At 37.1% G+C, this 25,425-nt stretch overlaps 1 protein-coding gene across 1 annotated transcript in view; it reads left to right on the top strand.

Annotated features, from left to right (window-relative positions):
• Nucleotides 1-24,835: 24,835 nt before the first annotated feature.
• ATP10B (ATPase phospholipid transporting 10B (putative)) overlaps nt 24,836-25,425 on the top strand; it is a 145,123-nt gene continuing 144,533 nt past the window's right edge. The window contains exon 1 of the mRNA XM_088133605.1: nt 24,836-24,993. The gene's annotated coding sequence lies outside the window, so the exon portion shown is untranslated. The remainder of the gene's footprint in view (nt 24,994-25,425) is intronic.

Raw genomic sequence — 25,425 nt, 5'->3', positions numbered from 1 at the left:
AGTTAAGCTGCTGTATAAATGTTAAAGACTTGCATTATGGTCATGAAAGTGCAAAGGAGGTCATTAGAAATGTCTTATATGTGTCTGTGAATGTGTTAAGTGGTGTGTATGTGCATCTGTCGTGAATTGCATAAGAAGCTGGACTAGATAATTAGTACTTCTGTTTGAGGTGTTAAGGTGCTCTGTAGCCTCATAGCAGCAGTTTTTTTTTTTTTTTTAATCTCAAACCAAACAGCATTTTTTTTTTCATTTCTTGCCTCCTGGAAAGAATCCAAGTTCTTTTCCAGCTTTTACCATGTTTAATCTGAACACTTAAGCAGAGCAAAATGTCAATCACATCAATCATTTGTTAAATCAGTAGATATATTCTTCTCAGATCCTTGCAGAGCTTTGCAATGCACACAAGAATTTCAGTTCCAGAAGACGTGTGGATTAGCCTGGATCGATGTAGTGCAAAGGAGAAAGTTGGAATGGAATTCAGGCCTGAAAAAAAGTTCACTAAATAAGTTATCACTGTCAATTAATATGAAATGCTAAATACCAAAGTAAATTACCCACAGTCAGTCTCCTTTTTTGAGATAGTAACCAGTTTAATTGACCACAGCAGGGGACATAATGGACCTAGACTTCAGGAGAGCGTTTGATAAAGTCTCCCATGAGATTCTAGAAGAATATGGCCTTGACTATGTTACAATTAGAAAGCTACAGAGATGGTTGCACAATAGTACCCAATGTGTAGATCAATAGCTCTGCATCAGGTATGAGAGAAGTGCTGTTCTAGGCCCTCTGCAGTTTAACATATATGTAAGTTATTTGGGTCAGGGGTTATAAAATATGATGATCAGAGATAGGAGGATAGCAAAAACATTAGAGACAATGTCAAGATTCAAGAGGATCTTGAAAAGATGGGTCAGCAGGTGAAAAGAAAACAGCAAGATAAAATTTGTAGAGGAACAAATGCAAAATCTTACATTTAGGTAGGAAAAACCAGAGGCATAAATATAGAACAGCAGAATAGGAGGGGAGAAGAACTATACTGGCAACAATACTTTTGAAAAGACTTTCTAGCTATCTTAATAGATCACACACTGAACATGAGCCAACTATTTGATGCAGCTGCAAAAAGCCCAAATTCAATCCTAGGCTGCATAAACAGAAGCATAAGGACAAGTTCAGGAGAAGTCATAATTTCTCTCTGTTCAGTATGGGTCAGACAGTGCCTAAAAAATTGTGTCCAATTCTGGGCATCACATTTTAGAAAGAACAGAGGCTGGAGCACATTCAGAGGAGAGAAACCTAGTTGTAACTTAATACTTTATTGATTAGCCATTAGGCCATATCGGAATACAAAATATAAAACGCAGAACAGCAATGAGACCATACATTAAAAATAGAACAAAAGAAATAAGTAAAAGAAAATGCAAATCATATTTCAATGTCACCCCTACAATTTACCTCAATCAGATCCACATATGCGGTTCTCAACTGTACAGTACATTCTGGCTGGGGAATTCTGGGAGTTGAAGTCCATCCATTTTAAAATTGCCAAGTTTGAAAAACACAGTTTTAGAAGGAACGTGGGTTTACCCAGCAAACCTGTCATCGCTTCCTTAAAAAGGCTGCCTTTTTTCCTGGGCTTCCATAGTTGTTGCATGATCCTAGCAAAATATACATTTGAGTTTAGGACATGCATACCCGCTGTGAAGCACCTTTTTAGCTTTAGATCCAAAGCACAGTGCATCCCTAATTGCTGAGAAATGTCCTGCATTGTTTCACCACCAACCTTCTATTTTAAGTTATATCCATTAACATATTGTTCACATACAATAAGGTATTCCATCCAAACTCCAGCTAGTTTTCTTGAAATAGATGATGTGGAGCTCAAAGTGAGAATTAGAAATACACACACCTTCTAGAGGAATAGGAGAACCTGAGTTCAGAAGTCCTGCTTCTCAGTTATCATTACTCCTATATCATCCATGTATATGACACTTTACAAAGAATGTGGGGACAGGTCTCCATCCCAAAGAGCTTAGAATTTAGAAATGGACATTAAAAAATGCAGACATAGTGAAAAAGGACAAAATACATTGCTCTTTTTCAGTTAAAAATGATCAAAGTAAAACATCATGCTCTCTGTTCAGTAACATGCGACTATGCAAGAACACTGAGTATTCACTGAGTCCATCGCCTGCTTGAAGATGCCTTTTCTGAAACTAATTAATTCAGTTAAGTCTAAGTTTAGACCCTTACGATATTTTGGTGCAGCCAAATTTAAAGCCTCAGCACTCAGAAAGGTAGTCCAAATTCTGAAGGTCATGAGATATTTTAACTCCTGTAAAGCTTCCACAGTTATAATTCACCCAGATGACTTTGACCATAATAGGAGCTTGCCTTTAGCGTAACAATACACCAAACCTATTCTCCCTGCTGTGTAGTTCTAATATGCTGATACAGCAGACATGCTTTTAATGGGCATCCGTGTAATTAATTCAACCTAATCTATTATGAACAATGGGTAATCTCATAATTAACTTAAATAGATGCCCAACTAAATTAGCCAATGTAACAAATAACCAAAGTCAAGCAAGTTTGTATGTATGTGTATGTGTGTGTGTGTGTGTGTGTGTGTATATATATATATAATGTGTGTGTGTGTGTGTGTACTACAAAATCCCTCAGTATTATTATCAATATTTAAACTGATATACAAAAGGGATTTTGTATAGTTAGGCTTTGAATTCTGTTATGCTTTGCATTTTACTATAAAAATTATATTAATATTTTTAAGACGCATATCAAGATGTACAATTAATGGGGGGGGGGGGCAGAATAGACTAGCTGCATTGCAATTTATTTTAAAAGAAATCCCAAATCCCAATCTGCCATTCACATAGGAAGGTGGTTAGTCTAGTTATGGGAACAAATAACTTTCTGTGAAGACTGTTGCCTATATGTTCAGTTGACACTGTGTACTGTTTCTCCCCCCCACCCCAAAACAATGTTTTCCTCAGGATATGTCAGGATGGGGTGTGAAGAAAAAGAAAATCTCACCCTTCTTGCATTTTCCTCTTCAGAGCTGCAGAGGATTTCATCATCCATCATCATCTCATTTCAAACATGAAAAGATTTTACTCCACTTCAGCACTTATTCTGAAGCTAATGAACATCACTTTGTGGGCCTAGGAAAAGCCCAACCATACCACCTTCGAAACCAGCTTTGGACTTCATCATCATCAGTGAGGACAGAGCCATGGACTGTTATGGTAGATTTCAACAAGCAGCCATATCAAACAAGATGGAGAAGGAGTTCTTTGTGCAGTCATGTCTGGAAGCGCTGCAGTGGGAAAGTCTGAGTTACAGCTGTAACGTTGTGATTGATTTAGCCTTCTGTATTCTGAATCTGCATTAATACACATCCCAGGCTGGGTTCCATATAATTCAAACTTGAGTTAAACAAGTACTATAAAAATGCCCTGGAAGTCACCTAACCAGATTGGTACATTGAATTGCCCAACTTAAAAAAAAAATTATTAAACATTTTAATGAAAGAATGGAAACAGAAAGAAATAGAAAACATGTGAAAAGAATAAAAGGATAAAATGTTTAAAAATGGAATATGGATAATTAAACAAGAAATCTAAAATATAATTTAACTACATTTTTCCAATATATCATTTTTATAAAATTATATATTACTTTTTGAATAAAGAACTGAAATTCCCTGTTAAGCTTTAAACAAAAAACACCTGGTTAACACAGTATAAATCACTAACTAAAATTATAAACTACAATGAATCAAAGCAATACTAGAAATCTATTTTTCTATAAAGTTCAGTTATATACTTAATGCATAAGAAAAAAAACAAATTTTGGATGTGGTACAAATGTAGTATTAATTAGAAATGAATTCTACATCAGATTTACTTTTTAAATAGGAAGTTATTCTGGACATCGAAATGTCCTTCCACAACTTGGTTAAGTATTCTTCCAAGGAAGAAATCAGACTTTTCCGGTTAGTGCCATATGGAATCCCTACAGCAGTTATCATATACTGAGCTAGTTCAGTATCCATTGAACAACCCATCTCTCACCAGGATGATTTAGTAATTTTTAATAAATATGTCTCAGGTTGCAATGGGAATTCATATTTCAACATTCTTGCCCTTTACAGCAAACCATTTTCCAAATTGTTGAGCTTTATAACATTGTCACCACATGTGAAAAAATAATCATCCAACTTGTTCATTACACTTTCAACATTTTTAAGAAAATGAATTGTCCATTTTATCAGTCAAAACTAGAGTACAATACCCACAATAGACCATCTTATACCAATTTTCTCTAATATTCAGAGTAAATTTAATATTCTTCCATTGAAATTCCCATTGTTGCATCTCTATTACTATATTCAAATTCCTCATTCATTAATCATACAGTCTTTGACTTGTTTGGACTCTGAGTCATACCTGATTAAGAGTTTATAGATTAATGTTCAGAATCAAATTAATTCAGATGTTCAGAATTGCATGTTACAGAATGAATTGCCAAATTTAGAAGCTATTCCCTTTCTTTCAAGAAAAACATCTGCTTGGTGAAACTATCTTTATCTTTATCTTATCTTTATCTTTATCTTATCTTTATCATCTTTGTATATCTTTCAGCTGCTGAATTTCCAAGGAGGCCCCCAGCAAGTTTCCCAGTGGTTAAGATCTCTGATATGTTAAGTTAGTTATGTCTATAAAATCAAACAATGTAATGATTGTATGTATTTCTTTGAGCACAATTACTTCTGAATTACAGGTAGTCCCCAGAATACCTAGTTTACAGACGACCCATAGTTAAGAACAAAGCCTATTGTAGCAAAATTTGAGTTAATTACACAATACTACTTATATAGTATTATACAATAATACTGTTCCAGCTTACATACAAATTCAACTTAAGGACAGACCTTGAGAATGGAATTCGTTTTTAAACTGGGGACTACCTGTATTGATCCTCAGCTTAGTATTAAAATGACGTTGTAGAACCTGGTCTCTTGTCTTCTTCCTGGTAAAGAGCACAAGTATATATCTTGGTACATTTCTTAGCTTTGCATATAAAGAGCATGGCTTTTTCTACTGACCGATCACAATGTACTTTTTTGTAATTTAAACCCATTGTTTCTTGCCTTGTCTTCTGGAACATCTCTGAACAAATTTGCCTTGTCTTCTGTGTGATCGAGAGGTATCAAGTGTGCCTGGAGAGTTCTTTTTTAAAGGCCTCTTTAAAACAAGTGCCTCCAGTTCTTCCTTAGAAGTTTCTTTACAATCCCTTACCATCTTAGTTGCTATCCTCTGGATAAGTTCAGTTTGTCAGCATCCTTCCTATATCACCTATATCCTATAAAGCCCTACATGGCATAACATCGGATTATATTAGATTATATTAAGAATCATGCTATCCAGTACGATCCTGCCGGTACCATGAAGATATCTAAGGAAGTTCTGCTTAAAATTCCCCCTCTGCAAAAAGTAAGAGGAATGTGGGCCTGAAGGTAGGCCTTCTCTGTAGTTGCTCCTAATTTTATTGATTGATTGATTGATTGATTGATTGATTGATTGATTGATCTGATTTGAATGCCACCCATCTCCCCCAGAAGGTATTATGCACTTCCGGTATTCAGGAAGGCCTTGATAAGCTTGCTTTTTAAACAGGCTTTTGGCACTAAGCAGATGACCAACAAGTAGCCATATTTTACTTAAACTTTAATTATGGCTTACATATTAATATAGATTTTGTGGGATGTTTTAAGGTTTTTTTATAGTAATTCTATTAAACATTTTAATTACAACAGTAAAAACTAATACAAACTAAAAAAAGATAGAATAAAAAGAAAGAGTAGAAGATGCAGAAAAGAAAGAAAAAAGAAGAGAAAGAGAAAAGAAATAAAAATAAGAATAAGAATATACAGTAGTAATATAGAAAGAAATATATGTAGAAATGACTTCCCACAAGTACCAAGAATTTTAGTAACTTATGACCTTTTCTTCCAATATCCCATCTCTTATCTATAAACAAATCCTTAAAACCTAGTCATTTCAGTCCTCATGTCAGTGAAAATCCATTAAGGGTTACCAGAGATAACAACATATCTAATTTAACCTTGATCAAATAAACTAACTTTATATTTATTTATATTTATTTTATTTATATTTTGAATTTAGGGGGACATGGTGGCGCAGCGGCTTAATGATGCTGAAAGTTGCTGGCCAGAAATGGTCGACACTTCAGTGGTTCAAGCCCAGCTCCATGCAGCAGAGCGAGCTCCTGCTTCCTCCCCAGCTCCTGCCAACCCAGCAGCTCGAAAACTTACATGAGTAGATAAATGGGGACTCTCACCCCGGTGGGAGGAAAAATGCTGGTGGTGCTTGCATGGGAGATGGGACCAAGTTGCCAGTGCCGTGGAAGCCGCGCACGCTCGAAAAAAGCCCAAAGCAATGGAAACCCCGCCTCCTGCACTCACCAGCTGGGCTCTGCTCTAGGAAGGAGGCAATGGCAAACCACTTCCGAAACATCTTGCCTTGAAAACTGCAGGGACTCGTCCAGGCAGTCGCCGCAGAATCGGTAACGATTGAGTGCGGATAAAAAAAAATTTTTTTGGAATTTAGACACCACCCATCTCATGAGGAAGTGACTCTGGGCAGTTTACAATAAAACAACAAATCAATATTAATTAAAATACAATAAAGGCAGTATAAAAATACAGTAAAACCAAACTATATCCCTTCCTTTTACTTCTAACAATCTTAATCTTTGGTTTATTCAAATAATGTCATAGAACTTGATTTCTTTTCATTTTCTCTTTGTCTCTTCTCACAAGATTCTTCAAAACTTTAACAAGTCTCTTTTGTAAATCCAATATTGGAAAATTATCCAGATGACTCTCTCAGTTTGTTGTCTGTATATCCCTTTTAATTATTAAGACATCAGCCAGTTTCCTTTGTATGTCCAGTGTAACATCTTCTTACATGTCATTCTTGTAGCCTGTTATTTGTAAATCCACTTTCAAGTTAGTCTCAATCTTGTCAGGTAGAACTTGTTCCTCTTCCATAACATCTTTTAGACACAGTCTATCCATAGAGGCAGACGTCTCTATTGACACTATAAAATTAACTTCTGTGTCCATTGTTCAAAAATATCCTTCAATATGTCCAGTGTTAGAATATTTTGCTTCATTCTGTAACTGTAAATCGAGTTTAAGTGTTCCTCTCCTTTAACTGAAATCTTTAGTTCCCTCTAGTTCCCTCTAGTGTCCAATTTTTAAAATATTATCTTTTTTTAAATTAAAAAAAAAGCATTTTCCCATGGGAAGGATTCTTTATAATTAATTCTAAAATCTTATTTCACATTTATCTGGACCCTTAGTCAGTTTATGTCAGGTTTAGCCCAAAGAACTCCAGGAGACAATACAAATCCAGTTCTACTGTGTTTATTAGCTACAACCTCTAGACAGAAAATTTCCCCAGACTGAAACCTAACTCCCAAGCCAGCCAGCCACAACACTGTGAATTCCTCAGGGAGGTGCCAGCCTCATCCTCTTGATCTTCCCATGCTCCTCCGGTGAACTAAGAACACGCTTATCTCCCTGAGCCTGGCCTTCGTAATTCCATTCCATCACAGTTTATAACTTTCTAAAATCAAAGTTTTAATCACCCTTTCGCTGTTTATTCCAAAAAAAATTTTTTTTTTAAGTTCTTAAACTTGTAGTTAAAGCTTCTTTCACTAAGGATTGAAGGAAACTCACCCAGAGCTATCAAACTTGTCAATCCAAAGGTTCCTAATAGCTGAAAAGCAGTGAACAAGCAATTTCCAAAAGTGATTAGAAAAGGAGGTATACGAATTTAGTGTCCTTTCAAAGGTGCCAACTGGAGTTTGAGGAAGATGGTTATTCCCTCATCTCCCAGAGCTCTAAACCTGCCAGATGCCACTATCTTGCAGTCCCCTTCACAAGCAGCAGCTGTCTGGAATACTTGTGGGCAATCTCAAGTCCTTTCCTTGTCTGGAGAGGGATTATTGAAGAGCTGGTGTACTCGCCAGCTCTTCATTCAGCCACAGTCGTCAGCTCCCCTTTTTGGAGCTATCTTCAGTCTGCCATTTCTTCCTATAGAAGTTTGGGATGTTTTAAGGTTAATGAGACATAACCTAAAAATATCCCACAAAATCTATCATAATATTTAAGCTACCATAAGTGTGCTGCCCAGAATCTTCTGAGGAGGTGAAATATTATAATAGGCTTTTTTTTTTTTTAAAGTAATATGTACATCCTCATTCTTCGGTGCTTCCACATCCTGTATTTCACTCCCAGTCTTGTTTCCAGTTCTTGGCATTGCACTATTTTCCAGGTTGTGTTCTTTCTCCTCCACAGGATTCTGTTTAAAGTCCTCTGGATTCTGGGTTTGAAAAGCATCTTCCAAGAACATCCTTCCTAACTCTTATGAGGTACAACTTTTCCCATGACTGAAGAATCTAAACCATTTCCACTGGCACCACCTTCATAGCCAGTTATTCACTTCCAGTATTCTTCTAACTCTTCCATCACCACATCCTTCAGCAGGAAAGAGTAAAGAAAACACCATGCATGTTCCTGCCTCCTTTACCTGCCTGTGCAGCACTTCAAGTCTATGTTCAGCTGTGTCTTTTGTTCTCACCTGGATCAGTAGAAAGAGATAATTGGCAGTGGGCTTAAATAGCCTGAGAGCCTTCCCCCCCCCCCAAATGTCAGCTGCAGCAAAGCAACACACCAATTTTGACATGCTATTGGGCTAAAAGCTTGTTGCTTCAGTGCCTCTGAAAAAGGAGTATCTAATCACAACTACCCATTGCTTCTCTTCTTTGGAGTAGAGGTAGGAGTTCTTCCCTTTGCAGAGTCTGTAGGGTCTTTTTCTCCAATCTCTGAGACTTGGGTCAGCTGCTCTTCATCCAGGGGTTTAGAAATATCATCAACAATGAGGCCCTAGAATCTATTCTGAAGTTGCAAAGTATAAGACCTCTTCCTGACAGGCTTGGTCCTTTGTGCCATATTCCTCCATCTCTCCATCCCCTCGGGCTGGCTTTCTACTATCTTCTAGGAGGCTTCTTGATACTATTTTCCCCTTGCAAGCTTCTCTTTGGAACAACAACCTTAGAGTTCCTGATCTTTCCAGATAAGCTGGGGGAAGACTGGTTCACCTGTAGCGCACCTCTTCTTCCAGGAAGTCAATCAGACTGCGCTTGTAACATGTGCAGTTCTGGTCAGCTTCAAGGAAAAAAACAAATATGGCACATAACCTGCAGGTCACAAAAGCTGTTTTTTTCTACCTCCATATTCTTCAGATGAAAATATTTTTAAAAAAAGGAAGGCTTGCTTCTGTGGCTCCTCCCCTCTCCATGTTCCTCTATAGAAAACATCTCATTGCCTGATCCTTTCTTACAGTAGTAGTTATAGGGAGAAACTCTGTATCACATATTTCACTGTCATTACTTGATGAAATGAAGACAAGAATTCCATGGGTAATTGCATTAATTAAATTTGAGATCATTAAAAATCTGGAAAATAACACTAGGCTCAAAAAGGCTGAATTAGTATTCTAGAACAAACTAATGATCCTTCTAATGAAGCTCCTTATTTTCCAGTTTAGACAATGTCATATAATTTCAGAGTTATACTAGCCAAACCTGAAAAAAGATATTGTTACAACTTTCATAAAGGATCCAGGGACACAAGTAGCTTTCCACTTTGCAAATCAGATGATGATGAAAATCCTTATCTGTTACAGCAATTCCCATTGTGCTTTTTGTCCCCAAAACTCAATATTCATCAATGGTCTCCAGATGAAAATAATATGCTTCTAACACCTCAAGGTTACTACTGAAGCTTTTTCCTCTTATACATTCCCGAGATCTTTAGCCTTTTATTTTTTCCTTTTCCTTCAGAAGATTTAGAAGTGAACCCTGCTTTGTTTTCACTATATATTCTATACACAGGATACCATTTCTCCTGTTTCTTTGAGTCACTGGCTGCCAAAGCCATTTTTCAGCATTATAGAACTAAAGTAAGATATGTTTTAATTACAAAAAGGAATTATGTCTTTATATTTTTCTTTATATCTTGCTCTTCCTCTATTTTCTTTTATTTTCATTTCTTATTGCACTTTCAGCTTTTTATGTTGTTTCTTTCTTTTTCACTTTTTCTGTTCTAATTTGGTTTGTTGTAGTTATTATTATTATTCTTAAAACTTTTAATAAAAATTATATAAAAATAAATTGGCAAATCACATTGGGTAGATAGGTAAATGTTAACAAAATTAGTTACTAATAAGTTTCAAACTAGCTACAGCAAACATAGGCTTCCACAGCTAGCCATAATGAGAGAGAGGGAATGACAATACACAGGTTACAGTGTAAATATTGCCCTTGCATGTTTGTATCTAGAAGTTGGATGCAAATACTGTATATAAGTCACAGCATTTGCATTGTGACCTTATAATACAGGTAGTCCTCAAGTTATGACTGCAATTGGGGCCACGATTGCCATCGCTAAACAATACGTTCATAAGGTGCAACATCATGGGACCACATCACTTAGTGACAGCAATCCAGGCAGTCCTGGTTGTCATCATATCCCAAGAAGCCTGGGTCATTAAGCTGGAAGCGGAGGGAGTCCCAGATAAGGAGTGTGGCGGTGCCGCAGGGGGGTGGGGGAGGCCCTGGGAGTCCTGGCACAGGTTGCACGCGAGTCAAGGGAGGACATGCTCAGTGTGGCGCAAGCTCAAAAAGGCCAGGGAATGAGGGCATAGGGTGCATGCGATTGCGGGGAGGCCAAGGAAAGAGGGTGCAGGGTATGTGCATGTGTGCGTGCAATCACAGGGAGGCCAAGGAAAGAGAGCACAGGATATGTGTGTGCATATGTGCAATCACAGGGAGGCAAAGGAAAGAGGGCAGAGGGTGCATGTATGTGTGTACGCAAAAACAGGGAGGCTGAGGAAAGAGAGCGCAGATTGAGTGCAACCGCAGGGAGGCCATGGAAAGAGGGTGCAGGGCGTGCGCATGCATATGATCGCAGGGAGGTCATGGAAAGAGGCTGTGGGTTACGTGCATGTTTGCAAGTGCAGGGAGGCCAAGGAATGAGGGCATGGGGTGTGTTCAAGCGAAGGGGGAAAGGAGGGCATGGTGCATGCGAGCAAAGAAAGGCCAGGGGGGAGAGATTTACCCCAGTGACTTGCGACCTTCTTTGCCAGCTTCCCATTGACTTTGCTTAGGGGAAGCCGGCAGGGAAGGTTGCAAATGGTGATCATGTGATCACCGGGTGCTTGGTACCCAGTCGTAAGTGCAAACAGGTTGCCAAGCACCCAGACCACGATCACATGACTGCGGGGGTGTTGGAACGGCCACAACTTCAAGGACCGGTCATAAGTATCCTTTTTCAGCACCATTGTAACTTTGAATGGTCGCTGAACGAATGGTCATAACTCCAGGACTACTTGTACATGTTTCATCATCATCCTTTTCAGATCCTACCATAGCCAAAAGCTCCTTCTTAACTGTCTCCATCCTCAGCTGACATTTCAGGCTCTTAAGAAACATCAACACTTAAAGAAGGCTTTTTGTACTTGCTGATTTATAACTTTTTAATTTGTTCATTCAATGCTGTACTTGGATATACAATATTCCCAGTCTTTATTATAGACTATTTTATTTGGAAAGAATAAGAATTCTGACATTTTCAAGGTTTCATAAAATTAAGTTTTGGGGTTTTTCTTTATTCTTATTGGCTTCATTTTTATTCTGAGACATACCGTACTAGCAGAAGGGGATGTTAGACTTTGGCTTCTCCAATTACTTTCTGAATTAATTGAGATGATATGAGTGGGCAGTGTACCGGATAAGAAAGGAGGGCCACCAAAAATGAAGCATTGGTACCATCTGACATCAGTCCTGATTTTTTAGTCTGAAGGAACCTATTTCTCTGTGGGGTTGTGAGGGTTAATCTTTCTGTATTTTAAGAGTAGCTTAATATTGATCTGTGTTGTTGATCTATGAATTGTTTTGCTTTCTTCGTTTTCATTTTCCGCTATGTTTTTCCTAATATCTGGCAGTCTTCAACCATAATATGCTGGTGGAAAGAAGTACTGAAACATTCTGAACTCTGAGCAGTTCTCAGTGGGACCCCATTCATTCCAATATGACAGCAAATCATTAGCAAATACATTGTAGCAATGACTTTTCAGTCCTTTGAAAGGTAGTTAGTAAATGGTGGCTCCCTTTGGCCAAAGTATTAAAAACCATTAAATAAGCTACTTTAAAGATGTGATCTATAGAAATACAGTCAATCTATACAATTTCTGTATGTCAACAAAGAATATGCACATAACATTTTTTTTGGACTTTGTTATATCTTTGATTTGCACATTATTACATAGATTTAAGGGAATTGTAGTATTCATTGTATAACATCAATACATTTAGTTCTTCAGAAATATAGCTTCTCCTAAATGATAATCATGAATATGTATATACACACATACATACATACATATGTTGGACAGACAGGCTTCTTGGTAGTTTGTAATTATCTAGTAGTCAGAGAAGATCCCAATTCAGGTTTTTCTCTCTCACTATTTTTCCAAAGGGAGGTATTCTTTTTTTGTGGAATCTCCATACCCCTCTTGTCATGTTCTTCTACATGAAGGTAGCCACAGCAACTTCTCTATCACAAAAGATTTTTGAAGATAACATTAACTGAATGAATGAAGCAAAGGCAGAGGATGATCACATCCTATCCTTTCTTCATGAAAAGAAACTTAAATTGAAATTATATGGCTTTAGAAACTTAAGAGTAGCATTTTAAAAGAATGCTCTTTTCAAATGGTGATGATTACTGTAATAAGGCAAGTTGGAAGAACTTTTTTTTAGTATTAGTAGAAAATTAAATTCCAAAATAGTTCAGCTGAAATGTACAAAGGAAATATAATGCATCTTTTGTGGAGGTAAACTGGGTTCCATGTTTATGACAAGTGCTGATTATTTCTCCAACAGGAAATTGATTTCTTTTCATAATTTTTATGAGAAGATAGGGGGGATTGTAAATATATTTAAAGAAAACTGAAAATAAAACAAAGTAAAAACTAAATAAAATAAAAATAATGCCATCACTTCCCTGGAACTCAACAGGAAGTTTGTTCTGTTAACTTGAACCTGGATATCAGATGGAGACAAGATCTGCACACAGAAGTGATCACAACATCCAGATCTGATGTCTTCATTAGTGTTGTAATTACACTACCAATACCAAAGTGCTTTCTAACCTGTCCCTAAGTGTAATTTAAATTGGTTTCCAGCATGGTCATATGTGAAGCCTGGGTGAGTAGAAGCCGGCTAGAGATGCGGAGCTGTTCGCTCCATGTGCCGCTGCCACACTCAGTGTTGTTAATGAGTTGCCCATTGCCTACAGTAAGAACGTTCTTTGCAAGGATTGTTTGTATTTTCTCTCTGCAAGTGAATTTTGCCTCGAGAGCCTCCTGTGCTGAATTTCATCATTCATCTACTGGATAGGGAAATGCCTCTGGTCTTGATTCCATCCGTGAGCTGTAAATCACACAAACAAAAATTAGCAGTTAAAGTAAGAGGCAACAGATCTTAGGGGCAGGTCCACCTAGCGATAGAATATGAAGCAATTGATAGGTTCTCTTTGCCAACCCTGGGCTACAGGCTAGAAGCTGACGAGGAGAGTAGGTTAGGAAGATGGATGGCAAATTTTCAGACATCATAATGTATTTTTAATATATGACTTGGCATTTTTTACTTTTTCTTCTTTCGGTATCCGTTGCTATTGCTTTCCTTTTATTTTGAAAAAGTGAACAATAAAACTGCCATTCATTGTTTTAAAGCACAGTTCTTGATCATGATAACAAGACATATTTTGACAATGACTACCATATTGTCCCATTTAATTTTTTTTTCAGAAACTGCCAAAGAGGTAATCTCTGAAATCCATGTTACGTTATAGCAGAAAGACGGCAAGAGAAGGAAAAATATAAGGACATGAACTAAAGTAGTCCTCCTCCTCCTTTTTCTTCCTAATCCCCACAATTACTGTAATATTACAGTTTGTAACTGAGATTTCATTCCTATTTACAGATTGGATAGTATATATCCAAGTTCATACACTGATAATACATTTCATATATTTAGAAGAAATTGCCTTTTCCACTCACCTGGACCCTTTTCTTTACAGAATTCTATTTGTATTGTAACAAATTTCCTTTGCCACATCAAACTCAGCAACACCTATATTGACTATATCTAAGCTACCTTTATTGTTATTCTCTGAATGCAACATGCTATCCTGTGTTCGAAGTTTTTTTTCATAACTAGCCAGTTTCATAATTAGGCCAACTCAGAAGATTTTAGATATGCCAAGGGAACATTTTCAGTCATGCGGTGGCCAACTATGCATCACCTAAAGAAAAAGAAGCATACGTGACTGAAAGAAAGAATAAGAGAGTGCACTGATGTGCATAACTGTTGCATATGTTAACAGACACCTTTTAATAAAATACTTTGTATTAAAGAGTTTAACCATACTAAAAGATCATACAAACTGAATCAGAAAGAAAAAATAAAATAGAGAGAAAAGAAATACAAAGTGCAAAAAGAAAAGAAAAAAGAAAAGAAATAGAAATGGAAAAAAGAATATTTAAAGAAGTGACTCCCAATCTTTCTTGCAACAAGCCCAGGCAAGTGTAGTATTTCCCCACCCCCATAAGATTACATACTTAATCCACTTCTTCACATAACCTGCCCCCCCCCACACACCTTATCCATTCATAAATCCAAAGATTGTTATCGTTTCTGTCCAAGTACCAGCAAAAAAGTCCATGAAGGTTTTCCAGAATTGTATAGAAATATTCCTTATTTTAACCCTGATCAAACAAGTCAACTTTATATTCCTTTCTTTTGCTTCTGAAAATCTTGATCTTTATTGCTGTCATAGGATTGAATCCCCATTCAAAATTTCTTTCTCCCGTCTCAGAGATTTCTTCAAGGCTTTAGAAACCCTCTTTTGTAAATCCTCTGATAAGGCCTTGCCCAGGTCATTTCTCATCTCTTAGCTTATCATTTGTATTTCTGCTCTGGCTGTCATCTCTGTCACCTTTATTTTCCACTATTTCTACCTCAGCTGGAAGTTGTTTTACCTCCTCGTCCTGTTGGTCCATAATGTCATCCACATTGTTCTCTTTCCCATATTTTGTTCCTTCTTTAGTCTTCTTCAAAAAATGCATTAACAGCTGCAGAAATTATTGCTGTCTAGCTATAAGTTGCTGTCCTAATTCTTAAAAAATCCTTTGAAATGTCTCAAGTGCCATACTTTTATCTGTCATTTTATAAATGTCACTGCTCTCTTTAGGTTCAAGAATAAAAGGCAGATTTTCTCTTTATTTTCTTTTTCTTGCCTAGAACTCCCATTTCTATAATCACAAAGTCTCAAGTTTCTTTGTTGCTTTATTTCCAAATTTCAGCCAATTACCTCTTTCCTAATAGACTAAACAATTTATGCTCCCACAAAGACATTGTTTTGTTTATTTAGTTATTTCAAAATCTTAGCAAAAGTCCTAATATTCCAAATTCTTCTGCTCCCTTAATTTGTTTAAAAATTTTTTGAATTAAATCCTTATTTAGCTTTTTGTCATTTATTTTACATTCTTTAAATTCTTTAGGCTGTTAGTTTTTCCTCTATTTTGGGATGAGGTTCTACTCACCAGGTAGTTTTTCATACTTGTTGCTTGGGAGACCTCTTTTAACTTTAAATAATTATAAATCAAAAAGCGTTTAGAAAGTGAGGTTGATGAGCCTAGTGTCCTTGAAGACTCTGCCATAGTTGAGAGCTTGATGGCTTCCCCCAACTCTGGGTACCCAGACCTGCAGGTCGACCACTGTCCTGCAATCTCCTCTCAAGGGACAGCCATCTGGAGCTCAAGTGGGTGATCTCTCATCCTCTCCTTGTCCAGAGAGTTCCATTACACTAGGTTCATCACTGGTCCATCAGTCTTGGCTGTGGCATCATCTCCTCTCCTTCAGAAACATTTTAGCTCACTGTTCCCTCACTTGGAAGTCAAAACATGTTAACAGATATGAAGGGATGAAAATTTAGAAATAATTACATCATTTCAATTAAAATAATATATCTCACCATTGGTGGGAAAGTAATTTATGTGCCAGCAAAAAGTGTTAATTTCTTATGGGTAACCTCATGTTTCTCCATTTTTGCTTGTTATGGCTCTGTATTTTTAAACTAGATTTGGACTCTACAACCCTTCAAACTGTTTTCCTTGGCTCTCTGGTCAAGGCAAGAGACTGTCTTTTGTGTGGGCAGTTTGTAAATTGTTATCTTCCCAATACGACTGCTACAGCTTAGTGTTTTTCTATTATTCTATGCTGGAGTGTTAAGTCAGTAACACAACTGCTAGCAGAATTTGTTAAAATTTCTAGTGTCATTTGATAAGAGAAACTAAACAGAGAAAAATTGTGATATTAAACTTCTGGTTAGAAAGGGATCCAGACTCTTGCCCTCTTAAATCAGGATGGTAAATGTGAGCAGTTTGGGAATCTCAGAAAGATTCTATAATGTGATCCTTAAGAATTGTCAATTGTTTCGTACTAGTTTGGAGAAGAGAATGATAACTTTCCTGTCTAGCATACAGAACAGTATTAGAAATTAGGTGATATCACTTGACACACTCCAATTTATTCATGTATCTTTCAGAATTGTGTTTCTTTGGGTAAAGTAAAAAAAAAAATCATCTGCTTACATTTGTCAAAGCTCCTGTCAAAACAGAAAGTTCTTCAAGGAGACAATCTGTATTTTCTAATACAGATACTACATTTTGAACAAGTTAGTAGTTGCAGTTATCCCATAGATCCATGTGAAAATAATTAACCCTATATGCATATGAGAAATGGCAATATAGATATGGTTGAATTAAACTCTCTTTGAAAATCTTTAAGTAAAGAGACTACAGAAATTCGATTTAAATACTGGGTTTCCATATACAGAAAACTGGAAATTGCCATTGCCCTCTGCTGCCACCTTTCTTTTCTAACTATTCTTTCTTTGTCAAAGGTACTGATTTTATGAGCTCTTTAATTTTGCTGTTCTAATGCACTTTCCTTATCTTCTAATTAGCCACTACTCTTCTTGCAGCATATTTATGATGCTCTCATCTCTTCTCATTTCTGTCTTACTATATTCTGAAGGATGGTCACTGTGAAAATCTGTACTATGTGATACCCTCTTGTGCTTTGACTTCTTCACACTGCAGCTGCTATTTTCCCATTTCAAAATGAATTGGATCTAGAAAACATTTAAATGATAGGCTTTCATATAAGTCTTCTTCAAAATAAATTCAAATTTCTTGGAAGCTTCCATGTAATTTTCTTGGCAATGATATAGAAGTGGTTTGCCATAACCCTCCTCCAGGATGTTCTTTGTTGGGGGGGGGGGTTGTTTGTTTGGGGGATTTTTTTTCCAATTTCCACATCTACCTACCTAATCCTCTGGGATTTCCTTTTGGTCACCCATCTAAACACTAACCAGGTCTAACCCTTTTTTGCTTTTTGTAGTCAACCATGGTTAGCTAGGTGCTGCCATTTATCCTGTATAAAATTAGAAGGAACCACAAGCAAACCTGTGACTATAAAGCCACCCAATTCTTAATAGAATTTGCTTTCTAACTGTGGATCACAAACATTGCTCATGTGAGTTATACTTGCCATTTTTAATTTTGATTTTTTTTAAAAACTGTCTAAAATTACAGTTTCTTAACTTTGTACATTCTGAACACAATATTCTCATTTGGGAGAAAAATGGTACCCATCTTTGTGACAATCTGTATTTTTAGCACAAATTATGAAGCAACTATTGCTTTGAGTATATTCATATTGTGCCACAAAAACCTTTCTGCCATAGGCTGGATTTAAGTATTCATGAGAGCCTCCAGCTAAGCCAACTAGCTGGAAGTTACATGACATTCATTTTTCTGGTATATGTTACAGGCAACATCCAAAGGATGGAGAGTATTGATAATTGAAAGGGAATGTAGACAGCCCTGAACAATTTGGTGATCATCCAAATTATGACACTGCATTAGTGAGTGTTCATAATCTATGTCTGGACTTAACTGTATTTCAAATATAACTAAATAAAGATCTAACCTGTTGACAGTTTGTGAGCTTTACATACTTCAAATACTGGAAATGCATGGACTTCCTGTGAGCCATATAAAAGACAAATAGGATGAGGAATGAATGCTGAACATTGCTATTTTTTATTTACTTACTTCTCTTTCATTTCCATATGTGAGACTGGTCTTTGCTCCATTTCATTGATTTACCTATTTTCCTGGCTGAGTCAAATAATCAAATCCAGCATTTTGGGTTTTTTAAGCAAGTCAAAAGGAGTTGGTGTGTAGCTTTTGGTGGCCAGGACAAGCTAGGGAATTCAGCTATACCCTAGACACCCATAACACAGTCTGCAAAGTAGCAGGAACAAGCTATAAAACCTTTCATATTTTGCTCAGTTGCTACCTTTTGAGAACTCTGCAAAGGGTTCCCATCCTTTGATTTATAACCCAGGAGAATGTCTCTCAGACATCAGGTAGGTCTGATCCAGAGAGGTGCCCAGTACCACAGAAGTCACCTTCAGTGAGGACACAGTGAGGTGCATGCAGATTGACTTTAACACACCTTGGGTTTTCTTTGCAAATCCATGCAATGGTGGTGTGACAGAGCTCATTATATTTAAAATGTTCAGGACCATGTCTTTCTTGCTTATTTATTTGTATATTTCAGAAGGAGGGTTTGCTTTTTATTGGTATGCTGTTTTTTCAGATAGTGCAATCCCCAACCCTCTGTGTATATAAAACTCAGGGGAAAACGGGACCATTTTGGTATCAATAAAGTCGTTTCAATCACATGGAGTGCTTTGTGAAACTGATGAGAAGCAGTAAACATCACTTCCAAGCAAGGTGAGAGGTGAAGCCCACAAAAGCTACAAACCACACAAAAATAATGCAGCATGCCACATGCTAAACTCTAAACTCAGTGAAACCAAACTGGGAATTTAAGAAGCCATAGCCCTGGCACCACAGAGGATGTCAAGTTGGGAAAGGAAGGCCCAGAGAGATCCATTTGCCTCAATATGCAGCAAGAGAAGATTGACTTTCCCTTGATTCCAGGAAGTACTTATGGAATCCATACTTAGTTTTCTGTGTGGTGAAACAAAATCTGTGATTTCCCTACCTTAATTCTAACTCTGTGTTACAGGAAGCTTCATGCCACATATGAATTGCTAATTTTCAGGCATTTGGCTGTGGTGATCACATGGAGAACTTTTAAAAATTCAGGAAGCTGCTCCAAAAGGTCTTGAGTAAAGTGCAATTATTTAGTCACCCTTTAGATCTATTTCTGTACTTGATTATTGTGGCTCCATGTGGTTAATAATGATAGGCCTCCATTCAGTCTACCCATCACCTTCCTGTGTCACGGCTGCATTCAGATTCAAGAGATCTTTGGCCTTCAAGTTTTCTAAGAGGCATTTCTGCCTCTTCTAATCCTACAAACAAAACCAACCAGATTAGAAGATATAATGTATTTTTTTCAAAATAAAGCTTAGTGAAGCTTTGTATTTATTTTACTGCAGAAACAGAATTTATAACTATTTCCACTTTATTTTTGTCTTCCCTTTCAATCAGTTGTGATTTTAGATATCTTACCTCTTCTGTTTCTGTCTGTATATTGGAGACAGGAATAGTATATAAGTGCATTTACTAAGAGATTAATATAGTAGCCAAGCCTTTTTTGTTGCAGTATTTTGTTTTCTTGTAATGGGTTTATGTCCAGGATTATCCAAATTAGCAATGAACAGTTCAGGCATACTTCATCATGTTAGCCCTTCAATATGAGAAATATGAAAGTAGTTAATAACTGGGACATTAATGTATCTAAAAAAAACCTGTATTATTTCAAGAAGTATAATAAATATGGTGAGACATAACTATGCAAAGCCTGATCTCTGTCAGATGGGCTCCAGGCTTTTCTTTCTCCTGTGCCAGGAGGTTGCCTTGTCCAGGCAGAACAGGGAAAATGTAGGTTTTGGCTTGGGTCTAATTTGCATAAAGATTCAACAGCCAGTTCTCACAAATAGGACCAAACCTGCTGGGATAGTCTGCTATCCTAGAGCTCTGGAGGCCATGATAAATAAATCTGCTGTATCTTCTCTGAAATCTCTCTTATTCCACTATGTAATTGTGTTGGGAATCATATCAGTATGTCAAAAAGATTATGCAATAATAACTTTTTCCCTAAACAATAAAAATAAACAGAATGGTTTATGTAGCACATGGTACTATCCTCACAGCAATATTTTCTAATGCTTCTTTTATTCTTTTTTGTTTGTTTGTTTTTAGATTTTTTTATCCCACCTTTCTTATTTTTATAAATAACTCAAGGTGGCAAACAAACTAATACTCCTTCTTCCTCCTATTTTCCTCAGAACCACCACCCTGCGAGGTGAGTTGGGCTGGGAGAGAGGGACTGGCCCAAAGTCACCCAGCCAAATTTCATGCCTAAGGCGTGACCAGAACTCACAGTCTCCTGGTTTCTAGCCCGGTGCTGCCTTAACTACTACACCAAACTGGTTCTCTTTTCTCTTTTCTCTTTTCTCTTTTCTCTTTTCTCTTTTCTCTTTTCTCTTTTCTCTTTTCTTATCATGAAGTTACATTATATTTTTCTTCTCTATAAAGGAACATGTGATTTTGAAACTTGATTGCTGATATTTCTCACCTTGGAAATGCTGTCAGTGAAAAGCTTTCTCCCAGATGACTCCGTATAAGGTTGCTAGGTTGGGGTAGAATTCTTGCTCCCTGAAAGCCATTTTGTTTATCTTGTATTCATCCTAGCCATCTTTTAGGCCGTAATAGCATTTTCCAGAGCAGAATTACATTTTAACAGGTTATAAATTGTGGTCAATAAGTTTCTGACTGGAGTTTATCTGAGGTGACTTTATTCTACAAGAAACCCTAATTGCCAAACCCTAATTGTCTGCAAAGTAATTTCTGGCTCTCTTGTTCATTTAACTCTGTCAGCCAGATCATAAGAGCCAGCTAAGTGTTCCAAGTCCGACTCTACAGGCTTCTCATTAATAAGAAGCACTTTATAACTGGTTGCTTGCAAGTTATGAATTTTACCATCAAAATAAATATGCATCATAGACACAATAAATATGGGCCAAATCCTCCCTCTCCCTAAGCAATGTAGCACAGAACCTTTGACATGGAGGAAAGAGGAGGGAAGGGAAAGGGAAAGTAACCAGTGAAAATCAAAAAGGGTGGATACAAATAGCGTCCGGCTCCTTTTGTACACAACACTGGGGTTAGAGTTGGAAAACACACTCCCTGCCTCCTATGCAGCCAAGCTTATTTATTTATTTATTTATTCATTCATTCATTCATTCATTCATTCATTCAATTTGTAGTGATTTGAAAGATGCCTAGCTCCAAGCAACACTGGCTATTTTATGTACATAACAAATGATAAATTAGATAGCATGTGATATCTGAGCCTCCATTTTCATGTCATGCTTTCTTTGCTTTTCTCTAGGTGAACATTTTGGTAACCTGACAGCCTGTCATAGCAAGAACAGAAGGATAGGACTGTTGATGTTCTGTTTTCTCTAGTGGACAACTTGAAGCATGGTTAGATAGTTTTAAAAGAGGTTCCTGCACCATCATTTGCATGATACTAGTAACATTATTTTTGTATACAACTATTCAAGGTACAAAATCTTAAGGAACTGGCCAGATCTCCATGAAAAGCAATAGCCATCTTTTTTGATGTTTGCCAGTGACTAGTAGAAACCGGTTATTTCTCACCCTGGAGGTAGAATATAGCCATTATGATTAGCAGCTACAGATAGCCTCATTTACCATGAATTAGTCTAATCCTCTTTTTAAAGCCATCTAAGACGATGGTCATCACCATAAATTTAATTTTATATTTTTCTTTGAAGTTTTTTTTTTAATTCCTTTTTGTTAAATCATATTCTTGCAGTCATACATCTACCCATTTTCATGGTGTGGTGGATGTCCATGCTATGCAGACTGCCCACATTTGCACTGCTCATGTGATCAGCACAATGAAGATGTATTGGTCTACCTTTCAGACAGTTCATTTGCAAAAGCCAGAGGCATGGAGGGGAGAAACTGGAGAGTTTCATTCCAGAGATGCACAATTTGAGGCCCAGGAAAGCCTTTGATGTGGCCTGCAGAGCTCTTCAAATCTTCTTACCAAATTGTAATTATAAATTACAGATCTGGAGAGTGATCATATTGACTAACTAATTTTTAGCTTAAATATACATTAAAAAATTAATACCAATTTAGCATTCTGCTGACCACACACACTACCCTTTGAGATATAACTCCTGGCATGGCCCTCAAAAGATGTTTGCATCCTAAAAAAGTTTTGTAACCCCCTTTTAATTCACATACACACAAAGCATCTTTAGAAGGCATCAGGATTGTTCCCTGTAACACATTGGAATAGTTAATTCACCATCACAGGTAACAGAAATTAAGATATATCAGTATATAGGAAAAAGTTTACAGTTCTCACTTTAAAAGTTTGCAGCTTTCAAAATTAAAAAAATATTTCAATTCATTAAACCTGAATATTAGCAGAAAAAAAGATGAGACAGAAGCATGTGTGTCTAAAACTATGACATGACCACCACTACCCCAACAAAACCATCTACAATATATACTACTAAAACTCTCATTGTATTTAGCTGTTTTTCTGTTTGTACCCTCAAGTTAGCCCAAACGGTGCATTATACCACAATTTTTGAATCTGCTAACTTAAAGGATGCATAAAAAGTCTGGGACCCAATACTCCTGTGAGTTTGAAATTTCCACAATGTTCAGACCACTTTCATTCGCAAAGTTGTAGCTGTTGCAGCTTCCCCACAGTCACATGATTGTGATCTCTGTTGCTTCCTGCCAGCTTCCCACAAGCAAAGTCAATGGGGAAGCTGGCAGGAAGCCAGAAGTTGCTCCCACTTCCACTGTTTTTTTGCCCACCCGTGGTCATTCTGTTTATCTGTTTAGGTAAGTTTGCCACTACAATTATTTTTATATTTATGATATATACTCCTTTTAGATGATCACGGGACCATCCAGCATTGGGATAAAAAAAATGGTCAATCTAAAATGTAAGGTTCATTCTGGTCACATCAGACTGCACCACCTTTCTCTCAGAGAATGACCCAATGGGTCACAGGGTTGTCTAGTATGTACTAAAATTATAAGTATATATTCATGAAGTACAAGTAACAGAATTGATATTTTTAAAACCCACAAAGTAGGCATCAGTCATGTTGCTGCAGGTCAAAAACCAAAGCAGGGAGCAGCACAGAAAAGAAATCTAAAAAAATAATAATAATTTTTGTATAAGGCTTTGAGAACGAGAAAATATGCAGCTAGAAATTCACCTACTGATGTCTCCAAGATAGTTTCTAGGTATTAATTAGGGTATGTGCAATGCAGAGTTTAGTGAACCAGCAACATATTCAAAAACAAAAGATCCCTGAACAAGTTGATGCAACTACACCATAACCGGATTTTAACAAGTATTTGCCCAGGGACTATCCTCATGACCTCACTGGCATGATATGATGAGACTGAGTGAATGCTGGCATCATTTGACACAACGTTTCCAGATGCCTTGCCCATTCAGTAAGTCTACTAGAATGAGGGTACAAACATCCAGACAATCAGTAGATGGCAGCAAAGAGTTAGAGCTTTGATATTTCTTGACCATGATCTAGCAGTCATCTATCTATTGGTAACCGAGATCTGGTGACCCTAACATTCAGCCAAGTCCAACTTCTACTGTAGCAAGCCTCATCAAATTTTTATAACTAGGTCTTCCCAACACACTGTGTCTCCATTTTGTTTTCCCCTCATCCAGCTGTGGACTAACTGCCTGAGAGAAAGAGAATGAAGCTCGTTGGTGATTCCAACACTTTAACATCCATTTCTTAAACTTTAATTACCTTGCTAGCTTTGACTCTGTGCCTGTGTTAATTAGACTCAGAAGTTTTACCATTCACAAGGCTTCCTAACTGCTCTGCAACATCATGGAGTTTTTTTTGACTGAGGTCTAAATGCATTAGACAACCTGCTTGTAGCAGTTCATTTTGGCTTCCTCTCATTCTCATGGTCTCCCTGCATAGCTAATTCTCTTGAAAATGAAGTCCTGGGACTTTTTAAAAGAGTGTTAAAAATTCACAAAACAGATGATAGAATGTGTGTGTGTTTTTTTTAATTAAAGAAACTTTGAAACAAGCTAAGCTAAAGAAGAGATCATGAAATATAAAGGCATAGTCGTTGTTCAAAGAAACGTGCATAGCAATCGCATGAGAAAAAATTAATATGCATCAGCCTTACATGTGAGGAGCCAGTAACTATATTCGTAATCACCACTGCACGTTTTTCCACTGCCTTCTGTGGGAGTTCATTTGTTTGCTCTGTTACCACATTCCATTTTTTCAGACATTCTTATCAACTCCGCAAGAACTGGGTATTGCACTCCATTGTGCAACCTATAGTTTGTCAAACATTCTTTTTAGCCATCCAGTTTTCTACTCTCTTATGAAAATATGCCAAAGAACAAGGCGGGGCTAATGGTCAGGCTGCTCCCTTGAAATTCCTGTTTGTCCTGTTCAGTTATTGCTGGACTAAAATTTTATTACAACTTTTCCAATTTGCGCGTCGGGTTACCCTTGCTTTTCAAATCTGGGATGTTAGTGCTAGACATTGTGCTGCATTCCTCATACTCAAATCATTGGAAAAGCTGTCCTAGGATGTGAAACATTTCAGGCAAATGAGAAGACCAGAGAAGAATCTGATCAATACTGTAAGTACATCTATTTTGGGCAACAAATAAATACAAATCGTAGGAAACATATTTGTTGTTTTCTATTAAGACACATAATTCTCTCAGCCTTCCTTTATCTATGCTGCTAGATTATTTTGTACAGCTATGACATATTTGATTATGGCTGTAGGGTTATTAATGGCCCAGGAGATGATTTGTTAATGGCCCAGAATGATGCTTTCTCACTAATCCCTAATGTTTGAGAGCTATCTGAATAGCTTTCAAGTGTTAGCCACCAGAATGTCAAAAAAGACACTGGAGCCCTCCAGCAACTGGGTTTGGTCTTGATGTAAATGTGCCGTGTGTGTGTGTGTGTGTGTGTGTGTGTGAATCTCTGTTGTTGCTATACTTTTAAAGAAAAAATTACAATATCTGCTCCCAAACCTCTCCGTCACCATAATGGCAGTGGCT

The sequence above is a fragment of the Python bivittatus genome, unplaced genomic scaffold, assembly GCF_059951505.1.
Source record: "Python bivittatus isolate LINGU-HERP-01145 unplaced genomic scaffold, Pbiv_v1 ctg000080_np1212, whole genome shotgun sequence".
NCBI classification, from domain to species: Eukaryota; Metazoa; Chordata; class Lepidosauria; order Squamata; family Pythonidae; genus Python; species Python bivittatus.
This window is presented reverse-complemented; position numbering and strand designations above follow the sequence as displayed.